This window comes from Petaurus breviceps, unplaced genomic scaffold (assembly GCF_028583685.1).
Source record: "Petaurus breviceps papuanus isolate PSGF00001 unplaced genomic scaffold, PetGlider_PUasm1.0 90925, whole genome shotgun sequence".
In the NCBI taxonomy this organism is placed as follows: Eukaryota; Metazoa; Chordata; class Mammalia; order Diprotodontia; family Petauridae; genus Petaurus; species Petaurus breviceps.
The window spans coordinates 9,175,478-9,197,971 of NW_027187380.1; the positions used below are offsets into that span (position 1 = coordinate 9,175,478).

The 22,494-nt window shown below is 37.0% G+C and overlaps 1 protein-coding gene across 6 annotated transcripts in view; it reads left to right on the top strand.

The window, feature by feature from the left end:
• The window catches only part of TANC2 (tetratricopeptide repeat, ankyrin repeat and coiled-coil containing 2), a 576,061-nt gene that overhangs the window by 243,215 nt on the left and 310,352 nt on the right, over positions 1 to 22,494 (top strand). Inside the window, exon 1 of one of the 6 annotated variants that reach the window (XM_069076244.1) lies at positions 15,695 to 16,358. The exons of the other annotated variants lie outside the window; for them this stretch is intronic. The gene's annotated coding sequence lies outside the window, so the exon portion shown is untranslated. Of the gene's footprint in view, positions 1 to 15,694; positions 16,359 to 22,494 lie in introns of those variants that run through there. 6 annotated transcript variants of the gene reach the window in all.

Consider the following 22,494-nt stretch of genomic DNA (forward strand, 5'->3'; position numbering starts at 1 on the left):
AGGGCAGCATTAAGCTCTTCTATCTGTGAGATTCCTTTGATACCAACTTCCCCCACATTTTTTTCCATGTTTGTTTCTTACCCTAGTTTTGAGAAATAGCAAGTCCCTTCTTTCCTCCATTCTGTGTTGGTATGTTCTTTTTACATTCCCTTTTACCTCCGAAAATTCTTTACTTAAAGTGCAATTTGTGTAATGAGAATTTATGTAAAGCAAGAACTTTCTGTATATTGTTAAGTGGTCTACAAATCGTGAATACCAAACCCTTATCAGGGATATTCAGAAAAAAAGTTTTCTTAGTCAAATTACTTCATCTTTGTAGATGAATTCATTTTATTTATGCAGAAGCTTTTCAATTTCACATATTCTTAAAACCCTTATAGCAGAACCAATACTTTCCCAATACCTCTTATTTAACTCCCTCATTACCGTTCGAAGAAATATTCTTCCTTCATTAGAATGTTAACCCAATATCATCATACAGCTCTTTACAACACACACACACACACACACACACACACACACACACACACTGCCTTTTCTAGCTTTCTCTGAGAATTGTTTTCTCATATTGTGTTTATATTTCGAAGTTCCCATTCAGCTCTTGTCTTTTTTATCCAAAATGCTTGAAAGTCCTCTGCTCCATTAAAGGTCTTTTCTTTTGTTTCCGCATGGGATTATGCTCAGACTTTGTAGGTTAAGTTATTCTTGGTAATAAGCTTAAATCATTTGTCTTTTGTAATGCCGTATTCCAAGATCATCTCAGGTTTTAATAGAATCTTAGAGTATAGTTCTTAGTACAATCTCTTCTGGTTATACTACACTCTTCCAAGTCTTAGAAGATCCTGATTATAGTTCCTTGGTATTTGAATTCTTTATGGGAACATAAAGTATATTTTCTTTAGCATGTGAGCTCTGGGGTTTTGTCTGTGACCTTCATTGAATTTTCTCTTTGGGATTCTTTTCAGGAGGTAGTTGATAGATTCTTTCTATCTTTATTTTGCCCTCTTATTCTAAGAGATTTGGGCTGTTTTCAATTATAATTTCTTGAAATATTGTGCCCAGGCTTTAAAAAAAAAAAAATCATGGTCTTCAGAAAGTCTAGTGATTGTTAGATTATCTCACCTTGATCTGTTTTCCAGGTCACCTGTTTTTGATATCAAGTATCATCTATTTTTAAAAATCTTATCATTTCTTCTAACATGTATTGCTGTGTCATGGAGTCATTGATTTCTCTTTGGTCTGTACTAGTTTTCAGAGATTGCATTTCTTGATTCATTCAGGTTTACCACTTTCTCTTCTAAGCTACTAGTCTCCTTCCAATTCTTCCATTAAGAGCTTTTATTTCATTATTTTATTTTATTTTTAGCTTTTTCTTTATTTTTCTAGGTATTCTTGTAGTCCCTCTGGAAAATTAATTTTTTTCCTTTGAATCTCTGCTTCCATGTGTTATAAAGTTAGATTGTTAGATTTACATCTTTGATTCTCATCTTTTCAGTTTTAGTTCCTGAATTAGGGCTGTATGCCAGGGCTAAGATCTTTTCCCTGCTATACTATTAGGTGGGTTATTTGGACTGATCTCTTGGGTTTCCTGGGTTCTTGTGCTAACTGCCACCTTCTGAGATTAAGGTACTTTAATCTTTGAAGTTTAGAGTGCTGTATCTTCCAAGCTCTCTCTCTGGAAATTCAGGATAGGGCATTTGTGATCTCAGAACACATAGGCAGTCTACAGGTCATCAGATCACATCATTCTGCTGGGTTCTGTAGCTTCCCACTTGAGGCTTTCTGACAAACTTGAGACTTTTTCAGCGAAGCCCTCTGCTTTTGCTTCTTCTGGATATAGAACATTATAGACTATGCATGTCTCTGACAATCTCTGATCATTAAGGGATACTACCGCGTCCGAGCATTAGCTGTGTGGGTGGAAGGGCCTGGCAGATTTTTTTGGTGCAGTTTCAGGGTGGATGAAATTACTTACCATAGTTTCTCATCAAAGTTTTTTATCATTATTTGTTCTGGTACAAACTTAAGGATTTTGCTGGAGGTAGGCAAGTGGAATATGAGTGAACTGCCTCCTATTCAGGCAACCATTTAGCATGGAAGTCTGTGTGTGTGCATATATATACATATACATAACATACATAATACACATATATAATATATACATATGTGTACATATACAATGAAAAAGGTAGACCTTAAAAGAAAAGAGCACTACTAGACTTCATATTACACAATCAAGCAGCAATTATTTTTAAAATTTTTATTATGTAAAATATTTCCAAATTACATGTAAAATTTTGTAAAATCATTTTTAAAATTTTGAGTTCCAAATTCCCCACACACACATCATGAGAAGCAATTTGATAGTAATTTTACATGTGAAGTCATACAAAGCATATTTTTATATTAGCAATGTTGTGAAAGAAAACAGACAAAAATAAAGAAAAATGAAGTAAAAAAGTGTGCTTCAATCTGCATTCAGAGTTCATCAGCTTTCTCTCTGGAGGTGGATAGCATTTTTCATCATAGATCCTTTGAATTTGTCTTGGATCATTATCTTCATCAGAATACCTAAATCGTTCCCAGTTGATCATCAGGCAATATTGCTGTTACTGTGTATGGTGTTTTCCTGGTTCTTCTCACTTTATTTTGTATGAGTTCATATAAGTCTTCCTAGCTTTTTTTTTTTCTGAAACCATTGTGCTCGTCATTTCTTGTACCACAATATTATTCCATCACAATCATATACTATAGCTTTTTTTTTTTTAACCAGTCCTCAATCGATGAGCATCCATTGAGTTTTCAGTGGATGCTTCTTTGCCACCACAGAAAGAGCTGCTATAAATATTTTTGTATGAATAGGTTCTTTTCCCTTTTCTTTAATCTATTTCAAATACAGACCTAGTGGTGGTATTACTGGGTCAAAAGGTATGCACCATTTTATAGCCTTTTGGGCATTGTTCCAAGTTGGTCACCGGAATGATTAGACTTGTTGACAGCTCTACCAGTAGTACATTAGAGTCCCAGTTTTCGCACATCCCCTCCAGCATTTGTCATTTTCCTTTTCTATCATATTAGCTAGTCTGATGAGGTGGTATCTCAGTATGAGGTGGTATCTCAGAATTGTTTTAATTTTCATTTCTCTGATTAATAGTGATTTAGAGCATTTTTTTCATGTGACTATAGATAGCTCTAATTTCTTCATCTGAAAACTGCCTATTCATGTCTTTTGACCATTTATCAATTGGAGAATGATTCATATTTTTATAAATTTGACTCAGTTCTCTGTATATTTGAGAAACAAGGCCTTCTCAGAGAAACTTGCTGTAAAACATTTCCCCCAGTTTCCTGCTTTCCTTCTAACCTTGGCTACATTGGTTTTGTTTGTGCAAACCTTTTTTAATTTAATGTGATCCAAATTATCCATTTTACTTCCTGTGATCCTCTCTATCTCTTGTTTTGTTAGCTGCAATTATTAAAACCATTTGGTTTCATTAAAAATGAAAAAGAGTGGGGCGGCCAGGTAGCACAGAGAGTAAGAGCACTGGCTCCAGTGTCGGGATGACCTGGGTATCAAATCTGGGCTCAGATACTTAGCACCACACCCAGAAATAACTGGCCCTGTAACCTTGAGCAAGTTACTTAACCCCGATTGCTTTAAAAAAAAAAAGAAAAAGAGGATCAATAGAACAGTGGATAAGGGAGAATCACAAATAATGGAATTTAACCTGAAAACATAACTTAAGTAGGAAAATATTCCCTGTTTGATAATAACTGCTAGAAAACTGGAAAGCAGTCTAACAAGTATTACGCATGTACTAATATGTTACAGCATATTTTACAATAAATTCAAAAGATATATGGTCTGAATATTAAAAATCATTATTAAAAATTATTATAAGTGAATGCGAAGATACACTTTTAATAGTAATAGATAAGATGAATTTTTAACCAGGGGGACAGAAGCAATTACAAAATATAAAATGTATAATTTTGAATACATGAAATTGAAAATCTTGGCACAAATAAAATGAATGCATCTATAATTGTGAAGTAAGTTAACTAGGAAAACTTTTCTTTTCTCTGAATATCTCTGATAAGGGTTTAATATTCACAATTTGTAGACCACTTAACAATATACAGAAAGTTCTTGCTTTACATAAATTCTCACTACTCAAATTGAACTTTAAGTTAAGAATTTCAAAGGAACCCACATTCCAAAAAAAAATTGTGAAAATTTTTTTTGTAAAGCAGGGACTGTGCAATAAAAGCAAGTATGACTCAGGCAATGTAAACATGATGGGAAGCTGAGAAGCCTACAGCAGATCCCTTATATCTGTAGGAAGTAAGTGGTATTGTGCCTCTCCCCATGTTCAGTAGTAATCCATATATTTCCACCATGGTTGGTGGCAAGCATGCTCTTGAGAGGAAAAGTGAACCATCTTGTACGTGTAAGCCAATGGGCTTGAAAATGAAAATACTGAGAAAATATTAAGGAGGACAAAACTTGTCATTGATAGCCCATGAACTTAATCTTGTGGTATGAACTATGAACACCATAGTAAAAGATGCTGCCAAGATAAAGGCAGTACTTGCATGAAGTCTACTTATTTGTCAAAACAAAAAGAAGATATTATTCTAGAGATGGAGAAACTATTATCTATGTGGATAAAAGACCAATCTCAGAAGAAAAATCCTTTAAGCTTGATGACAATTCAATTCAAGGCTCTAAGCCTCTTTGAAGATTTAAGTAAAGTATGCTGAATGTGTTGAGGTTTAGGTGGTTGGGACACCAAATTAGCAACACACTGGGTGCTGCCTGAATAAATTTGACCCAAGCCTTCTTTCAGCCAAAGAAAAACAAAGTTTATTAAAGATCCACTAGAGGTCAAGATGGCAGAGTAGAAACAGGACATCTGCAGCTCTGGCTCCCACCACCTCCAATCCATGTAAAAGGGGCTCTGAACAAACTCTGGAGCTACAGAACCTACAAAATGACAGAGAGAAGCTAACGTCCCACTGAGGACAGCCCGGCAGGTTGGCAAGAATTGGCCAGTCCAGCGCTCTGGGAGTTGAGCCCAGCCCCACACCGAGATTTTAGCCCCAGGGTGGACCTGACCAGCCACCTGCTGGAGGGACTCCAGATCACCAGCAACTGTGGCCGTTTCCAGAATTATCAACACATAGATGCTAAGGACAAAGTGAGAGGTTGGTTCAGTGTGAACTTTGGAACCCAGTAGTTGGGAGTGCATCGGCTTTTGCCCCCAAGGGTAGAAGCCGCTGAGGAGTCAAGGTGCAGCCACAGCCACATGGCAGCTTCAGCTCCTGGCCTGCAAAGTATAGGGAGAGCAAGGGAACAGTCTGAGGGGGTAATCACTCTTGCTTTAACCTGCTTGGATCTGGATTGCGGTTGAGGGTGGAGGTCCTGGGGTGTGCGACCAGCTTGCCAGAGCATGTAGAGGCTTCAGAGAGGGCACACAGCTAATACCTCCGGCAGGTATTAGAACACCCCAGCATTTGGAATGAAAGCATGGAACAGGGGGAAGACAGTGAAGTCAGAATTACTGCACCAAAAGCTTCCAAGAAAAATACAAGCTGGTTACAGGCCATAGAGGACCTTAAGAAGCAGATAAGAGAAGTGGAGGAAAAATTGGGAAGAGAAATGAGAATGATGCAAGAAAATTACGAAATGAGAGTCAAAAGCCTGACTGAGGAAAATGACACCTTAAAAAACAGACTGACTCAAATGGCAAAAGAGGCTCAAAAAGTCAATGAGGAGAAGAATGCCTTAAAAAGCTGAATTTGCCAGATGGAGAAAGAATCTCAAAAGCTCAATGAGGAGAATCATTGCTTCAGAATTAGATTGGAGCAAATGGAAGCTAATGACTTTATGAGAAATCAAGATGCTATTAAACAGATCCAAACAAATGTCTCATGGGAAAAAACATTGACCTGGAAAATAGATCCAGGAGAGAGAATTTAAAAATTATTGGACTACCTGAAAGCCATGATCAAAGTAAGAACCTAGAAATCATCCTCCAGGAAGTTCTCAAAGAAAACTGCCCTGAAGTTTTAGAACCAGAGGGCAAAATAGAGGTTGAAAGAATCGACCAGTCACCTCCTGAAAAAGATCCCCAAAAGAAAACTCCTAGGAATATTATAGCCAGGTTCCAGAATTCCCAGATTAAGGAGAGAATATTACAAGCAGCCAGGAAGAAACAATTTGAATATTGTGGAAACACAATCAGGATAACCCAGGATCTGGCAGCTTCTACACTGAGGGATCAAAGGGCTTGGAATATGATATTCTGGAGGTCCAAGGAGCTGGGATTAAAACCAAGAGTCACCTACCCAGGAAAACTGAGTATCATGTTTAAGGGGAAAATATGGTCATTCAGTGGAATAGAAGACTTCCAAGCATTCTTGCTGAAAAAACCAGAGTTGAATAGAAAATTTGACATTCAGATACAAGAAGCAAGAGAAGCATGAGAAGGTAAACAAGGAAAAGAAATCATAAGGAACCTATCAAAGTTGAACTATTAACAATTCTACATGGAAAAACAATAATTGTAACTTATGAAACTTTTCTCAGTAGTTGAAAGGAATAGAAATATATGTGTGTGTGTGTGTGTGTCTGTATATGAGGTGTATATGGGCATGTGAATACCTATGTGAATGTGTGTATATATGTTTACAGGTATACATAGATAGAAGGCACAGGACCAATTTAACGGGAAGGGATGATACTTAAAAGGTGAAATTAAGAGGTGAGAGAGGAATATAATGAGAGGAGATGGGGACGGACAGAATGGGTTAAACTATCATATAGAAGAGACAAGGGAAAATGGTTACAATGGAGGGGAAGAATAGGAAGACAAAAGGGAATGGGTCAACCTTATTCTCATTGAATTTGGCTTGGGGAGGGAATGAAATACACACTAAATAGGGTATCTCACCCTACAGGAGAGTAGGGGGGAAGGGGATGAGAGGGGGGATGATGGAAGGGAGGGCAGGCTCCTTTTGAAAAGGGATGGGATCAAATTAGAGAATAGAACAAGTGTGAGGTGGGATAGGAAGGAGGGAAATATAATCAGTCTTTTACAATGTATCTACTATGTTAATGTTTTGCATTAGCTACACATGTGCAACCTATACTGAACTGCTTATCTTCCCAGTAGGGGTGGGTGACAAGGGAGGAAAGGAATGAATCCGGAATCCAAAGTTTTAAAATCAAATGTTTAAAAATATATATATTATTTATATGCTATTATTAATACTATTTTACATGTAATTGGGAAATAAGATATACAGGCACTGGGGCGTAGTTATCCACCACGCCCTACTGGAAAAGTCAAAGGGGGTATGGGAGAAGATATGGGAGAGAGCAGATTGGAGGAGGGGATATCCTGTGGGACTGCTATTTTGGGGTGGTGGGTAGGGAAAAATGGAGAAAATTTGTAACTCAAAATCTGGTGGAAATTAATGATGTAAATCAGAAGTTAATAAAACATTTGGGAAAAAAAAAAGATCCACCATATTGGGTAGACTCAAGAAATCTGGGCATTTGTTTTGCTTCTTTTGACAAGCAGGCCAGATTGAATCTCAGCTAGATGCAGTCTGAGGGTTTCATGGAAACAGGATGGTTATACAGAAAGAATGAGGGAAGAATCCAGAGGTCACCAAGTAGTCTGGGAAGTCCAGGGATGGTCTTGATGGGAGTGGTTAGTAGCCTTGGGTGCCTAGAGGTTGAATCTTGGGAAGATCTTGATGGGAATGACCAGTAGCCTGGAGAATGGAATTTTGATAGGATATAGGGTGGGAAGTAGCTGAAGGAAATCTGGAGGTAACAGAGATTTGGGCATAGCAATAATGAAAACTTATGACCTCAAGGGAACACCAGATCAAGTGGGAAAATCCAAGATTTTCAAGGGGGTTCCCAGAGCCTGTACCCCATGAAAGGAACACAGGTATTTATAGTAAGCAGCAATTTTAAAATCTTGGAGGATTTCATAATGTGTAAGTGAGAGGAGAGGTTGCTAGTGTAGATATTGAAGCAGTAAAGAAGCTCCCACAGTTCCTGCAAAAAAATAATAAAGATACTTGCTAGAGCAAATCTTTAATGTAGAAGAAACCAGTCTATTTTATCAAAGTATGCCATCTTGAACCTATGTCTCAGTAGAAGAAAAAGCTGTGTTGGGGCATAAAGCTTCAAAATATATTACTCTTCTTCTTGGAAGGAATGTTTCTGGGACTTAAAAATTAAAATCTGTTTTTGTGCACCACTCAGAAAATCCCAGAGCATTGAAAGGAATCAACTAGGCCACACTTTTTCTCTTACCCTAAGGCATGGATAAACCTTATCATGTTTTTTATTTTTTAAGCAATCAGGGTTACAAGGCCAGTTATTTCTGGGTGTGGTGCTAAGTATCTGAGCCCGGATTGATCCCTAGGTCATCCGGACACTGGAGCCGGTGCTCTTACTCGCTGAGCCACCTGGCTGCTTCAAAACCTTATCATGTTTGAACAATAGTGCATGCACTACTTCATTCAAAGAAGTTTTGTAATGATGATGGTATTATTTTCAAGATTCTACTTATTTTTGGATTATGGCCCAAGTCACCTTCCTCATCTGGATGATTTTGATGAAAAATGTAAAAGTGATCTGCCTGTCCTATAATATTCACCATACAATCTGGAATATTGCTAAGGCCTGAGAAGATGTAACAGAAACATGTTTGAAGAGAGTTGGAAAAAAGTGTGCTCATAGTTCATTCCAGTGGATTTGATCAAGATGAAAGGTTTGAAGAAATAAAATTAGCACCAGAATTGGAGCTGGAAGTAGATGAGAAAGATGTGGAAGGGTTGATTGAATCTTACGGAGAACTGTCAAATGAGGATTTGATTGACCTGCTAGATGCAAAGATTTCAGAAGAAGAAAGGGAAGCTTCCAAACTGAGGTTGAACCAAAAAGGTTCACAATGAAACAGTTGGCAGAAGCATTTCATCATTTGAATGAATTTTTTTCTTGTATTGAAAAGAGATCCAAATACTTCAAGATTTTTAAAAGTTCAAAGACTAGTTGAGGATAATATTGCTTGATATCATCAGATACAGGAGTAAAAGAAGAGAGCCATTATCCAAACATCTCTCAGTAGCTTCATAAAAAAAAAGAAAAGTTGTGCTGCCAACAACCAGTGATAAAGGCTAGGCACGGTGCGTGGGGAAGAGGCAATATACTGCACAACTGTGTTTACTGTGCTTTATCATCAACATTACCATATATTTACCTTTAATTTCATAATTCTGTTTATTGTCATGCTGTTGATATGGTTTGGGGTTGCTGGGATTCCCAAAATTGTCAGGGTACTAGGAGTTGCCTGGAAAAAATTCACATTCTCAAACTGTTTTCCAGTCAAGTGGAAAATTTATTGTAGTTTCAATAAAGTGGGGAGAGCTTCTTAAGGAACCAAGAAATTGGCAAACTAATGAGGCTGATGCTTATCTGCAGAAGGGACAGGGAAAAGATCTGTGTGAGATTAAGGAGTGGTAAATAGTCTGGGGTAGGCTAGGTAAAACTGTGAAAGAAATGTCAAGCAAACTAATTAAGTGATCTAGGTGGTATTAAGGAGTGGTCTGTATATGCAAGTGGTCTGGAGTGGGCCTCATGCCTTGAGCAGAGGCACCAGTGATCTGGGCTGCTGGAATGTATGGGAAAATTCAGGGACTGGGATTGCTTCCAGAGACATGGTTTTTTTTTTTTCCTTTAGCGATCCAGATCCTATCACCCCATCAGTATGGTATTTAGTATGTCTACATTGGGGAAGGGGGGTTGGACGGGGGAAGGTAGGGCAATTGGGGTTAAGTGACTTGCTCAAGGTTACACGGCTAGTAAGTGTTAAGTGTCTGAGGCTGGATTCCTGATTCCAGGGCTGGTGCTCTATTCACTGCGCCACCTAGCCACCTCATTATGTCTACATTTTAGTACATTTTATGACTTGCATAAAAGTATTATTTTGCATATGCCTTTGTTATATAGGCTAAGTGTGTGGGTAGGGGCAAATTTTCAGTTATGTAATTGAGAACCATCTATACAAGATCAAAAGCCATATTATACTAGAAAAGTGGTTAAAGGATATATGAAAATGATTCTCAAGTAAAGCATTGATAGCTATTAACAACCATGTGGAAAAATACTTTAAATCACTAAAAATAAAAGAAATGCAAATCAAAACTATCCTGAGATGTCACCTCACAGGCAGCAAATTGACAAAGATGACAAAAGTTGAAAATAGTCAATGTTGGCATGGCTGTGAAACACAAGCGCACGAATGCATCGTTGTTGGAGTTGTGAATTAGAACCACCTTTCTGGAAAGCAGTTTGCAGTTATTCAAATAAAGGGCTAAACTGTCCATAGCTGTTGATTCAGATATTCCACTGCTAAGCATTTACTCCAGAGAGATTATTGGAGAAAATAACAGGTTCCATATACCCCAAAATATTTATAGCATTATTTTTTGTTGTAGTAAGGAACTAGAAACAAAGTATGTGCCTGTCCATTGGGGAATGGCTATATAAATTGTACTGTGTGAATGTAATGGAATATGACTTTTCTGTGAGAAACAGTGAATATCATAAACATAGTGAAACATAAAATTCTTCACGTGAACATGAACCTATTCAAAATGAATAAGCAGATTTAGAAAAACAATATACACCAGTTACTACAACAATGTAAATGGGAAGACCAATAGCCATAAAACAGTGAAATCTGAATGACTTGCCATCACCCACAAATATTTCAATTCCACATTCATGAACTCTAAAAAATTCCTTTACCATAATCTATTGTCATTCTACCTCCTTCTGCCTTGCAACTCTTGTTCTTCATCTTCATGGTGATCTCTAATCCCTCCATCCTTGTGTTCTTCCCCAGGCTATCACCCCTGTATTGTCTACTCTCCTTTCCCTCTTTACCCCTTGGTGAATCAGTTCAACTTTACACTATCCTCTTCTCTCAAGTTTTTTGCCCCCTTATTCTATCACAAATCCTGAATTTCTAAGCCCAAAACTTGGATTACTCCTGGCATCCACTGCTTTGAATTCTTTTCATTTGCTGCTGAAGGAAGCTGGCAAAAATCTCAAATCCATGTTGATATGAATTTTTATTATAGACTTAGGTTATATAATCTAGAAAGGCAGTCATTTTATCACACTAGTGGATTCACTATCCTACTAATTACAGTGGCTCCCTTCTTCATCTCCCATTACCCAGATGCCTTATGCCACTTGGTCTTCTTTCACTAATTTCACATGAAGTGGTAGCCCTTCTTCTTACCTCTTTACATATACCTTTAATCCTTTTCTTTTTCTCACTTATCTTCAGTCTCATCCTGTCTCTTGGCTGTTTCCCTAGGGCTTACCAACATTTCTATGTCTCTCCCCTCCTTAAAAAATTTTCCCTTGATCCATCTCTCTCTAATAACTATCATCCTCTAACTCTCCTCCCTTTCATGGCTAAACTCCTTGACAAGGCCCTCTACAATCAGTGCCTCCACTTCTTTCTTCTCACTTTCTTCTTATCTCTTCATACTAGTTTCCTTTCAACTGTAACTCATCATTCTACTGAAACTTCTCCCAAGATTATAAGTCATCTCTTTATTGCTAGGTCTAATTGTCTTTTCTCAATACTTATCCTTCTTGACTTTTCGTTTGTCTTTAACACTATTATCTTCTTCTCCTAGATAGTCTCTAGGTTTTTGTAACATTGCTTTCTCCTGGTTCTCCTATCTCTCTGACCACTCTTCAGTCTTTGTTAAGTCATACACAGTAACTGTGGCTGTCCTTCAAGATTCTGTCCTGGGCTCTGCTCTTTTTCCTGTATACTGTCTTGCATGGTGACTTCATGAGCTTCCATGGGTTCAGTTATTTCTATGCAGTTGAATCCCAAATGTATACATCTAGCACTGTTCTATCTTCTAAGCTATATAGTCCCATATCACCAACCACCTTTTGGACATTTTAAATTGAATGTCCTGTTGTCATTTCAAACTCAGCATGTTCAAATAGAACTCATTATCTTTGGTTATGAAACTATCCCTTCTACTCGACTTATTTGTTATTATCTAGGGCACCACTATAGTCTTAGTCACCCATGGTTACAACCTCATTCCCACTATTACTACATTAATAATCTGTTATAAGATCTTGTCATGGAGCGGCTAGGTGGCGCAGTGAATAGAGCACCAGCCCTGGAGTCAGGAGGACCTGGGTTTGGATCCGGCCTCAGACACAACACAAAAACTAGCCCTGTGACCTTGGGCAAGTCATTTAACCCCAATTGCCCTAAAAAAAAAAAGCAAAAAAAGAGATCTTGTCATTTCTATCTTTGACATTCAGCTACCACCCTGATATTAAGACCTCATCACTTCATACCTGGGCTGTTGTAACTTTCTAATTGGTTTCTCTGTCTTAACTATCTCCCCAATCTAATACATCTTTCATACAGCTGATGAAATGTTTTTCTTAAAGTATCAGTCTGATCATTTCACTCCCTACAGTGTTTCCTTCTTACCTGCAGGATGAAATATAAAGTCATCTGCCAGCAACATGGCTCCTTCCTACTTTTTCAGTCTTTTTATAAAAACTTTAATTCCTTCCACATATTCTGCAACTGAACAACACTGGACTTGGTATTATTGTCATATGATGCTGCATCTCTTGCCTATGTGTCTTTGCAGTGGGTTTCCCACATGCCTAGATTGCTCTTCCTCCTCATCTCTACCTCTTAGCTTCTGTAGCTTCCTTTAGGATTCAAACCTTCAACAAGAGGACTTTTCCTGATCCTGTCTTCCTACTTCTGGAAGCCTCAGTCTGAAATTATCTTCCATCTATACTACATATGTGTGTATGTATAATTTTCATGTTGTCTTTCCCATTGGAATGAGCTTCTTGAGACTAGTAACAGTGTTTTTGTATTTCTTTGTATTTCAAGTGCCCAGTACAGTGACTGGCATATATTTGGTACTTAACAAGTGCTTATTGATTGGTTGACATATCACTGTCTTCATTTTACATATCAGAAGACTTAGACTTTGAGATGCATAGTTTACAACTCTTTAGTCTTTATCATTCCTTACTCCTCAATCAGGTTTTCCAGCATATGTCTTGCCCTTGCCTACGTTTGCTTTGAAGTCGCTATGTATCAGTCTATTTGAATATTTAATTTGGAAGGCTATCTTAGAATTTTTTTCATTCTCTGTAGCAGATTTTGGTGTATAGGCTGCAGTTTTTTTTTTTTTAGTGAGGACTTTTTTGCAAGTATTTATCATAGGCACTTGAATACAAGATGACCACATATCCCATAAACTGATATTTTATGGTGTTTTTGAACACAGGACAAAATTAACTCATACACTCATAAATTTAGAGCTAGGAGGAATGTTAGAAGTCATTGAATCCAGACTTCTTTATTGTACATATGAGGAAACTGAGACCCAGGGATACAAAGTTTAGGTAAGAGTTTTGATTTTCTCAAACAACTCCTACACATACCCTGGAAAATTATTTTTCTGAAAACATTCATTTCAGCTAGGGATGGGAAAAGAGAAATTATATTTTAGAATTAAACAAGGGACTTCTCTTAACTCTGATCATTGCGCTCATTATTTTCATGGAGTTTTCCTTCTGGGCTCATCAAGCCTTTACCTTTAGTAACTGGTTATTCCTTTGATAAAAATAAAGCACAATTATTTTAGTGCAGAGTATTGTCTCCTCAGAATTAAGTACAGATAAGGTTCTCTATTCAGACAAGAACAAGAACTTTGTACCAAGACACTTAGAAAATATATTTTCTTAATATTTTTATAACCAAAAGGGAGAGTGGTTAGTGTGCTTCCACAAAAGCCATGGCAATATTACAGGATAAAAGATATATCTTATCCCATCTAACCATCCACCCCAACCATCTTACCATCTGATTTTCTGATTCACTCTTTATCACATATAAAACAGCACTTATGGACCATATTAGCAGAATAAAAGTCCCCAGTCCCTGGGGAAATTATTCTACTCAACTTTGAAACTCTAACTGTAGTCTGTTTTCTTCCCTTCATGCTTTCCTTCCTCTCTTCCTTTCTTCTCTCCAACCTTCCAAGTAAGGCTCCTCTATTATGTGTTTTGTTTGTAATTGTTTATCTTAATCTCAAGAGAGATCAATTATTGCAGAGAAAAAGTATTGCAGTATTTTTTTTAAAAGCATGACATTTATTTGTTAGTCTTAAGAAGCACAAGGATGTAGTCATACAGGAAAGAGAACCATTTTTTCTTTTACTTTATTTCATGCATTCTTTCATGTCCATGCCTGAAGAATCCATCACCATAGGGTCACACTACTGACCAGCCTTTCTTTCTGTACTTAGAGCTAGGGTAGTTCTCAGAAAAAAAAGATTAAGTTCAGGATACTAGTCTAAGCCTTTTCAGCATAGTAGAGAATTTGCCAGTACTTGAACTCCAATGAGTTCAACCCTTGTGAACTCAAGAGTCACTATAGTATGATAAGACATGAGTTAGTTTTTTAGGAATATATATGTATGTGCATACATATTTTGTGTGCATGTATGTATATTTACATGTATATTCACTCATATACATGTACATACATATATGTGTATGTATAAATCAATATATTTCATTAGATGTATATGAATAGCTCTTAATATAACCTAGGAAGATGTCTGTTTTCTTCTTAGCAAATATAAAATTACTCCATATGTGTATGTACTTGTTGGCATAGAGAGAAAGTGCATCTAGGTTCCTTCTCTGTAATTTAGAATATAGTGCCATGCCCAGGACAGAAATAGTCACCAGCTGCAATCACTGTTTCATTCACCGTGCTATATTCTTTTAGTCAGCATTCCTGTTGTGACCACCTCTGGCCATAGTCTTCATTTGCCCATAATTTAGTGCAAAGGTTTTGTTCTGATTTTCTCAGCACTGAAAAGTAGCTGTAATGGGATCAGGGGTGAGGTGTAGGGGATGGATTTTGGCTCCAGTTGGGAAAAGTTTGAAGCAACAGCAGGAAGAAACAGATACTATACCAATCACAAGTGGCACAAAAATTCCTATCGCCATAGGCACCAGCCATGTACATTCAAACAGGTTAGCACTGGGTTAGTGACCTCAGAATGTTTGTGTATTTTGAAGGTGTAGGGAAAGAAGTAGAAAGAACTCTTTGGAATTTATCCCAATGCTGCTTTATTAGTCATCCAATTCATGGTGCTGCAGTTGGTGCATCTGGTGCCTACCCTTTAAAAAGTAGCTTGTCAATCCAGTGATGCTGTTGTATATTTAAAATTGAATTCTCTGCCTCATCTCTTTTCTGTTCAATTCCTACTCTGTGACAGAATATGACTGTTATCCTTTTGAATTTATCCAAATAAATATATTTCTGTGAAGATATTGCAGGCATGCACTGTCTTGCTAAAGTATAATTAATCATTCCTTCTTCCTCGAAATGGGGTTATTCCCTTATAGCTATTTACACAAATATATATTTATACTGCTTAGGTTCAAGAAATTGCAAGCTGAATAAAAATCTATACTAGAAGAGGTTTCAGCTTTAAGGCATGAAGAGCTTACAGTTTTTTAATATAAATTGTTCCCAGAATCCATGTCACAGCTCCTTATATGGTGCTGCTTTTTTCCTCTTAGTTGCTATGACAACAGCAGCACTGCACCATTCATCAGCTCCAGACCTGGGCTGCATTGCTAGTCTTCCGTGTTACTCCTGAATGTTAAGAAGAACATCCGTGAATCATTCATTCTGCTAATACTGCGCCATTAGAAACCTAGAAACCAGTTTTTCCAGCAGTTTGTTCTAACTAAAGGGCAAACTGAACTGCGCCATAGGAGAAACTGTGCAAAAATACTTCCTTTTTTTTTGTTTTGTTTTAAAGGGAGGCATACCGAGTACACCGCTGCAGCATTCTGATAGAAAAACCCATCTAAGGCTGAGCTATCTAATGAGAACTCTTCTATAGAGCCTTTCTTGAAAATCATCAGCTGTAAATGAAAGACTTACAAAGAAGCAGGTGATGTTGTTGGGGTAGTGGATACCTTGGGGAAATATCTTGTGCTTTGGGATCACATTTGACATCAGCTGCAAGAGAAGTATCACCTGTAACGGCACAGTGAGGTTCTGGGCTGTGTAAAGAACTAATGAGAGAAGAGAAAGGTGTGGATCGTCACTGATGAGCAAGCTCTGATGGCAACGGTTGTCTGTGGATAAGAAAGAGGCTTTTAGGTGCATTGGGGAAAGGATTACAGGTTATTGATTTGTGAAGAAGGAAAACTAAAGCCTGTGAGTATACTGAATGGAGAATTGTATGTTGTTTGGATTCTAGCTTTCAGAGCTTTTAGGCCTACTTTGAGCTCTGTAGAAAAATTGATGCAGACTAAGAAAATTTGATAAGGCAATCAGAGTTTTCAAGGAAGCCATTAAGAGGTTATCATTAAACATACCTATTTAATTTTATATTAAATGATTTTTACAAATTCTTATCTTTTGTAGAATACTGTGACCCTCATAAAATAATATCACAATTTGAAAAAGAAAATTCTATTACTAAAGGGGTGGATAAGTAACTTATTTATTATAATTTTTGAAGGTCAGATTGTTTCTTTTTTTTTTTTCAGTTCCTAGACTAAAATAAATATTTTTTTCTCACTGCAGCATTCTTGCAACTAAGATTCCATTTATAATAGTAGTATAGAAACCTGCAATTCAGTTTGGCTTCATCCTGACCATATGAAATACTCTTTTCTGTTTTTTTTTTCCAAAATGCTTGTCCTGCATAGTTAGAAATTTTTGTTGACTTTGAACTTGTTGGAAACAATGACTTAAAATTTTTTTTTAATTGTTATCCTACTGGGTGACTTTAGAATAAACTAGAGGCCTACCTTCTAATTGGTATTTTTAAACTGTTTGGTAATTACTATCGTAAGAGAAATTAAATTTGCAGATTGGATATTCAGAAAAAAGGCATAATATTTATTTTATGGCTTCTAATTAACTCTTTTTAGGTTTTAGGCAAATCATGGTTACTTAGAGATGGACTGCAAGTAGTAAACTTGGTTTTTAAAGATTAGAAGATTTGAAGTATGATCTTTCAACTTCCTCCTCCTAAAAATCCCTTTCATCAGATCTTTGACATTCTCATTTCTCTCAGTTGCTCATCTTAAATAGAAGGATTATTCTTAAATTCACATTGCTTCAGAGAATATTGCCTTTAGAGAAGCCAGTCTGTCTTCAATTTACATATTGACTGAGAAATTTGATTTTGTTACTCTGCCATTACTCAGTTGTTATTTTTAATGCTCCATCCATTTTTGTGAAAATTTGTCTAGTAACAAGCAAGAACATTTGCAACATGGACAAGAATCTTACAGCCTAAGATAATGTACTGAAAGCAAATAGGAATGTTAATGACATAGATTGCATGATTATTTGTAAAGGGATTCTTTTTTCCGTTTAATACCCCTTTTCAAAGAACTTTTAAAAAATAAAATGTTAGAATTTGAATCAATACAAAAAATATTTTTTTCAGAATTAAATAACCTTGAAGTTTTTTATTAGCTGATCTCTTATTTTCCTTTCCCTCTTTGTATTCACAATATATACAAAATATGCCTATCTGAAACTGTGAGTTCCTAATAATATTATTATGGACTTGTCTAAACACTTTTTATTTGGAATTACCAAATTATTCATCATTGAAAATCCTATGCTGCTCTTTGCTGCTTTTACATTGAAGATGTGCCTTGCTTTACACAGTTGATACATTCCTGAATAGTTATATTGTTCCTTAACAGTGAATAAGTCAGTTTTTGTAAGTGAAATAATTTTAAATGTAGTAAGTATACTCACTATTTAAAGGAACTTTAAAATAAGCCTTTAAAAAAAAAACAACAAATCAGTCCTTAGTTTAGCTGTTGTATAAATAAGATTTCTTATAAAATCTTGTCTTTGTATGTATGGAGCACACTTGAAGTCTCTCTCAGAATATAGAAGCTCAGAATACATATTTAACTGTCCCATACTGTGGAATTATAGGTCAACCATTTGATTTCAAGAGATTTGAAATAGTATGATTTGCTGTCTTTTACCTCAGCTGGAACATATGTTTAAAATCCCTATTTGCACTATGTACTAGAAATAGAGGTAGTAGTGATGGAAGAAATCATAATGAAATTGTCTAAAATTATAAAATTTTGTTCCTTGTTGGAACTTGCAGATTCTTTCCTTGAGACACCCCTAGATATCTGGTAATGAGGTGACATCAAGACAAGTTTATGCTCTGTTAGTCTGGAAATAAGTACTATGTTTTTATCAGAACCTAAAATGAGAATGGAATCCTCTCTGTGTTCCACATTTATAAAGCACTTTAAGACTTCTCTCCTCTCCTCTTTGGCTCTTTCCCTTCCACAGAGAGACTTTGATTTAAACTGGAGGAAAAGAACAAGAAGGAATCTAGACCCTTAAAGACAATAGATGACTGAAGCAGGTTAGAACTGGTACTAGAGAGATGAATCACATCCTAATGGTTCTGTCTATACCATATATGAAAGAATAATGACAGATGTGCTCTATTAGTCCTAGAGGGAATTTTTTTGTGTAAGAGGAGTGGTAGAACTTCAATTGAATAAATATATTAATGCATGAATTTTGAAAAAGTACTTTTAAAGTATCTTCAATGGAAAAAGCACTCATGAGGGATAGATACAGAGGCAGAAAAAGTGAGACAGCCTATATCCTCAAGAAATCTGCACTCATGTGAAAACAGTATATAACATGTAAATAGTCAAAAGATAGTAAGCTGATGCATAATAACAATAAAAACAATAATAAAAATGGCTGGCATTTACATAGTGCTTCAAGTTTGCAAAGCATTTTATAAATATTATCTCATTATGACAGTCTTGAGAGGTAGGTGTTATTATAATCCCCACCTAGCTTATGGCATTGTGGACAAAGCATTGACCCTGGAGTTGGGAAGACCTGAGTTCATATGTAGCCTCAGACACTTACTAGCTATGTGACCTTGGACAAGTCACCTTTTGCCTCAGTTTCCTCATCTATAAGATGAAGTAGAGAAGGAAATGACAAAATCACTTAAGTATCTTTGCCAATAAAACCACAAGTGGGGTCACAAAGAGTTGGACAAAACTAAAATGATAGAGCACCCACAAACTGCCTGCAAAAGTTGTAGTGAAGATCAAATGATATATTTGTAAAGTATTTAGCACAGTGTCTGGTACATGAAAGATACTTAACAAATGCTTGTTTCTTTCTTTTTACAGAGGAGGAAACAGAAGCAGTCAGCAGTTAAATGTCTTACTCAGGGTCATACATTGTCTGAAGTAAGATTTGAACTCAGGTCTTCTTAATTTACCCTGTTCCGTGCTTTATTTATTGTGCTGTCTAGCTGCCACAGACCAGCTAAGTGACAAGCCTTTTCTGGTAATATTGGTAGTATTAGATTGATTCCTGAGCCCAGAACAAGAAGTTGAGAGCAGGAAAGGGGATACATTTTGATTTTAGGAGGGCCAATGGCAAAATTGTTGGTTTGAATGTCTGGGTGATTTGTAAAACACAGTCTAATGATCTGGTCTGAGGCCTCAGGCTGGTTAGATGTGGTACACTAGTTTAATTTGCTCTTACTCAGTCACTAATCACAGTAGTTTGGCCCCTGGATAGTAGATCCTAAGCTAAGCAAATTAATTCCCTCAGGGACTGGGAGGTTGTTATTTGGTGGTTCAGTTCTGAGGCATGGTGAGAAGTGCTAGGGATGAAGGGAGTTTGAAAGCACTTTTATTGGAAGGAAAACTAGGTGACACAGTGGATAGAGTGCAAGCCTGGATTTAGGAAGACTCATCTTCCTGAGTTCAAATCTGGCCTCAGACACTTACTAGCTCTGTGACCCTGGGCAAGTCATTTAACTCTGCCTGAGTTCCTCATCCATAAAAAGAGTTGGAGACAGAAATTATAAACCTCTTCAATATCTTTGCCAAGAAAACCCCAAATGGGGTCATGAAGAGTCGAACATGACTGAAAAACAACTTATTAGAAACCCAGCAAAGCTTAAACAACAGTTGAAACCTGTTCCCTGCCTTTGTGTGGACTTGAACACTTCTCATGGAGCTGGGCATGCAGTCTGGCCCCTTTTTTGTGCAGTATGTGCTATGACCCTTTGCTGAAGTACGTACTTAAACATGGCAACTTTTCCTTGGTATCTTTGTTGCCATAACTGGGGCATTACATCTGAGCTTCAACAGGTAACGTAGAACCAAAACCATCAGTTGGGTATAAGAGGAGAAAGCAGATACCCCTTATTTCCTCTTTTCAGAGTGTAACTTTGAGACTTTTCTAGTTCTCCAGCTCTCCTTTGGATTTCCAGCTAGAAGGAAAAGGGATTTCTTTCCCTACCTCAGAGTCTCCTCTTTGATTGGCCTTGACAAAATGAAGAAGGATAAGGATGGAGAAAATGCCATAAGATTTCATTGGAAAAATCTTAAAAAGAGAGGTTTCCAGGATCAGAAGTCACTCAGTTGCAAAGTAAATGTCAGGTTAGAAAGTGGAAGTAGTTCATATAGGATTCAAAGTAAAAGATAAAAGTGAGAAAATAGTCTTGTCAAATGAAGGTTTTAAATGTCATGGGAGATCTGTGCATGTCTGAATAGCAGGAAAGGGGCCAATAGAGAATGAATATGAAAGGGAAGGCAGGGTCTTGCAGGGGATGGTAGGATGGTATCTAAGGCAAAAATGGAGGAGTTGCCTTTGGCAAGAATTCTTGCCCATGTCCTCTATAAATTCCCCACATAAAAATATGTACATTCTAGAGGTCTTCATCTAGGACTTTTAGTATTTTGTGGATAACAAAATGGATTCAGTCTGTCCATCTACAGGCTGCTCTTGCTACATGACTGAGCACATGACTGGCCTACCTCGTTTTCCAGACATATATGTCCCTTGGTGATGTGTTTTGTACCACTTCTCAAATGTAGCTGATCAATGGAAATATGTTTCAGACTGCTTATACTTAGCGTGCATCTTTCTATTGCTAAAGCCTATTTGAGTGTGCCTATTTGAGCTAAAAATGGTTTTTACATTTTAAAATTGTATTTGTTTAAAAAATGTAAAAGCCATTCTTAACTCAAAGACCTATTGCCAACCCCTGGTCTCTTGTGTAGCTTGCAGTTTTGATGTTTCTGAGGTCATGGTGTTCCATAAGATTGGTGACAGAAAAAAAAAAACTGATTGAAAGCTTATCACCGAAAACACTTAATTCACCAAATGAAAATGTAGGCTACTCTCTCTTTTCTGTTTAACTCTGGGCCCATTTTCCATCTGTAGTACTTGTTCAAGGCATCTTGAGCTCATGCTTGAATACTCAAGTACATACTCAAGTAAGTCAGCTGACCCTCCAATCATATGTCTTAATCTGAGATTAAGATTCTGTGTCAACTAGATTTTACCTTTATAAATTGCTGAAGACTGACTCTCTTTTAAGCCACTGGGTATCTCATTGATCACCATGGCATATGGTTAGGAAGAAATAGTCAAGAAGGTACCACAAGGAGTCATAATTACAGTAATAGTTTATATCTGCCAGTGTTTGATCACATTTTCTCACTTTTTTTTTTCAACTTTTTGAGTTAGGTAATGAAAAAATTTTCATTCCCATTTTATAGATAAAGAAGACTTAGAGTTCTAAAACCAGGGGGTCTCTGAAGTTGGATCTAGATAAAGCAGCTAAAAAAAGTTAGAGTGTTGCAGTCATGAAGATAAGAGTTCTAATCCTGCCTCAGACTTTTTTTTTTTGGTTTGTTTGTTTTGCTTTTTGAAGGGGGGAAGGCTAGGCAATTGGGATTAAGTGACTTGCCCAAGATCACATGTCTAATAAGTGTTAAGTGTCTGAGACTGTATTTGAACTCAGGTCCTCCTGACTCCAGGGCTGGTGCTTTATTCATTGCACCACCCAGCTGCTGCCCTCTGCCTCAGACATTTAACCTCTTAACTTTAATTCCCTCATCTGTAAAATGAGGGATGTGAACTGGACACATAAGCCCTTCCAACTCTAAATCTATGATTTTGTGATTCTTTCTTCAAGGCAACTGACCCAGTCCTTCCTCGCTAAAAAGCTCCCTAGTATTTTGAGGTATAGCCTTCTTGTGCCTTTAGCCATATTGCAGTTGCGACTCAGGTCTCTAGTTTCTAAGCAGTAGAATGTGGACACATAAATATTGATTGGACTGAGAGAGCATTGAATTATTACTATACCAATTTGACCACTGTGCATCCTGTTTATGGAGAGATCAGCTGCCTTTTGTTTCTGAATGCAGCACAGGGTCCAGATCTTTAGCGTCCTCTATATACTCAGAGTTGGTAGTAAATCAAGAACTCATCTAGTTCATACCCCTCTCTTCCCCCCCCCCCC